General features: G+C 37.1%; 1 pseudogene; it reads right to left on the bottom strand.

Moving 5' to 3' along the window:
• Positions 1-536: 536 nt before the first annotated feature.
• Positions 537-635, bottom strand: LOC132272015 (small nucleolar RNA R71; annotated as a pseudogene).
• Between the last annotated feature and the right edge of the window lie 2,802 nt (positions 636-3,437).

Raw genomic sequence — 3,437 nt, 5'->3', positions numbered from 1 at the left:
CTTGGTCACATAGACCAATAAGGCATCCTCCACCCTAATGTGCATTATGAAAATGTCCAAGTACCATTAGGCATGCCTAGACCATTCATCCCACCACAACAACAAGGCCAAATTCCATTGGGAATGCCTCAACCAATCTTTGCTCCATAACCTCCCATGGTTTAAGTTAATCAAGGTGTTCGTGTAGCACCACCAATTGTGATCCTCTCATTGCCTTAATACATTTAATTGCCTCCATTTAGAAACATCACTATGAAATCAAACCATAAACCATTCAAATGCTTCCTAACTATCATGGACTTCCTAGTAAAGAACCTTATAAGCATTTAGATGAGTTTCTTGAAGTGTGTTCCACCATAAAATACACGGACATGTCGAAAGAAGTTTTAAGACTTAAACTTTTTCCTTTCACCCTTAAAGACAAGGCAAAATATTGGTTCAACAATCTTAGGCCTTTTTCGATAACCTCTTGGGCGAAAATGCAACAAGAGTTCTTAAAAAAAGTACTATCCGATTTCTAAGACCAATGCCATGAGAACTTCAATTAGAGAATTTTCTCAAGGGGATGGGGAAATGTTTCATGAGGCATGGGAAAGGTTTAATGATTTGCTTAGAAAGTGCCCTCATCATGACATACCTAAGTGGCAATTAGTTCAATATTTCTTTGAAAGTTTACCGGATAATCACAAGGGTATGGTTGATGCATCTATGGGTGGTTCTAATCTTGATAAGCATGAAAATGATGTGTGGCAATTATATGAAAGCATGAGTGAAAATTCCATGCATAGGTCCTTATCTTCTAAAAATGATAAAAACCTAGGTGGAAGGAAGAATGTTGGCATCAAGTTGACAACTCCAATGACATAGCCACCGAAATGAAAATCTTATCTCAAAGGTTTAATCAATTTTTTATCAACCAAAATTTGGCGAATCAAGTATCTTCCTCCCCTACTCATATTCATCATCGTGCATCTAATGAATCTTGTATGACTTGTTCAAGTGTCTTGCATTCTACTTCCAATTGTCCCCAGGGACATGTGCAAAATGAGCCCCATGAGCAAGTCAATGCTACATTTGTTAATCAAGTGAATAATCCCTATGGCACTCATTACAATTCAAGTTAGAGGAACCATCCGAAATTTTCTTAGAAAAGCTAAGCGGAAGGCTCAAACCCTCCCCAAGGTGGTTTTCAAGGAAAGTATGTTCCGCCACCAATGCAAGGCCAAGGTTTTAAATTATCATCATTTCAATCACATGGAAACCAATTTTCTAATTCTCATTTCCCTAATCAACCATCTTATTCTCAAGGAAATTCTAGGAGTCCCGCCTTTGAAGAGAAAGTTTTGACTGCTCTGGGCACTCTAGAGGTGAATACTCAATTATTTCATTCTCACTCTCAATCCATTGCTAAGCTAGAAAATCAAGTAGGGCAATAGCTAGTACCTTAAATGCTAAAGAGAAGGGGAAGATGCCTTTGAATGCCTCACCAAAGCAACAATATATTGTGGAGACTCATTCTTCATCGGAAGGTCCCACAATTGAGCATGTCAATGCGGTGACAACCTTGAAAAGTGGGAAGATTGTGGACAACAAGGTAGGTATGTCCAATAAAGAGAATGAACCGATGCAACCAAAAGTTGACACCCGTCTCGTTTCTTATCATATTCCTCCTTCATTGCATATGCATGATCATTCAAATGAGAAAGTGTTAGAAAGTGATTTGAAAAGTGAGTCCAAAATTGATTTGAAGGATGAAGTGAACAAAGCTTTGAAAACGGATTTTAAAAATTCTTGTGTTGAAGATTCTTCAAAGAAAAGTTTTGAAAAAGTTTTTGAGCCAAGAGCTCCATTTCCGGATACCTTGAAAGGATCCATTTATCGTGATAAACAAAAGACCAAGACCAATAAAATCACTAAAATGTTTAGGCAAGTGAAGATTAATCTTCCACTTTTGGATGCAAGTAAGCAAATTCCGACTTATGCCAAGTTCTTAAAAGATCTTTTCACCCAAAAGAGGAAGAATAAGAGCTAAGCACCTAGAAAAGTGGTCTTGACCGAGCAAGTGAGCTCAATCTTGCAACATAACACCCTTCCAAAGTTTAAGGACCACGGTTCACCTACTACTTCTTGCATCATTGGTGACCATGTCATTAATCGGGCTCTTCTAGACTTAGGAGCAAGTGTTAATCTTCTTCTATATTAGGTATATGTTAAATTAAGCTTAAGAGACTTGAAACCGATGTCGGTAGTTTTATAACTTGCCGACCGATCCATCAAAAAGCCTAGGGGAATCATTGAGGATGTCTTGATTAAAATTGATAAATTCTTCTTCCTGGTCGATTTCGTTGTCATTGACACGGAATCAGTTCCAAATCCTAAGAGCCAAATTCCCATTATCCTTGGCCATCCTTTCTTGGCAACCGCAAATACCAACATCAATTGTTAGACGGGGGTAATGAAAATCTCATTTGGGCATATGAAAGTGAAGTTGAATATCTTCAATCCAACCCAAAATTCATTTGACAAGCATGAAGAAGTAAATGTTGTAGAAAAATGTCTAAACAATGAATGTGAAAGAATAGAATCTTTGCTTGAAACCAAAACTTCAAAAAGTTCATCTTCAACCTTGCGACTAAAGAGTGATGTTTCAAAATCTTGCTTTGAGAGGGCATGGGAGCCCAAAACTCACATTGACAAAGGACCAACAAATTCCTTTGTACCTAATCCAACAAGCTCTTCAGGGAACCGTTTGTTGGGTGGAATTCAAAGTACCTATCACCCCATTAAGGAGGGGATGCATTATAAGATGTTTGATCTGGGCTAAAAGAGCCCAACGTCTTGTTAGAGTCGTTAAAGACTAGTAAATGCTTCGTAGGGTTTACAACCCTATTCCTCCATCATTTCTATTTTATCTTTCATTTCTTTCGTCGTCTAGATATGTTTTGGGATTCATACACATAGCTAGGAATTTTGATCGAGTATGCATGCTCTTTCATTATGAAAATATGCATTTTGTCCCTATTTGATTGATCTCAAAAGAGGTTTGATCGATCGAACACCCATTCCTGTATCCAATCATTGCTTTGTTCCATCGATCTGAAATTTCCTGCATAAATCAGCCTTCTGTGTATTGTTCAAAAATTTATTTGGATCGATCTAATAGTTCCTAGATCGATCCAACTTTTTCTTGGATCGATCTTCACTCCACACTTAGAAAAAATTTTGAGATCCGTGAAAAAGGCTTTTCTGTGTATCATTCGAACTTGTCTGCATGTTTTTACCAGTTCGATTGATCGAACCATCTTCTCGATCAATCTCAGATTAATCGATCTATACCCTTTGTTGATCTTAACTTTGACTTTGACTGCGTTTTTATTTTTATTTTTAATGCTTATTTTATTTTATTTTCAATTACTTATTTTATTTTCATTTTAAAA

Source organism: Cornus florida, unplaced genomic scaffold (assembly GCF_030987335.1).
Source record: "Cornus florida cultivar Cherokee Brave unplaced genomic scaffold, ASM3098733v1 CherokeeBrave_3.0.0_Hap2_Chr08, whole genome shotgun sequence".
Lineage (NCBI taxonomy): Eukaryota > Viridiplantae > Streptophyta > Magnoliopsida > Cornales > Cornaceae > Cornus > Cornus florida.
This window is presented reverse-complemented; position numbering and strand designations above follow the sequence as displayed.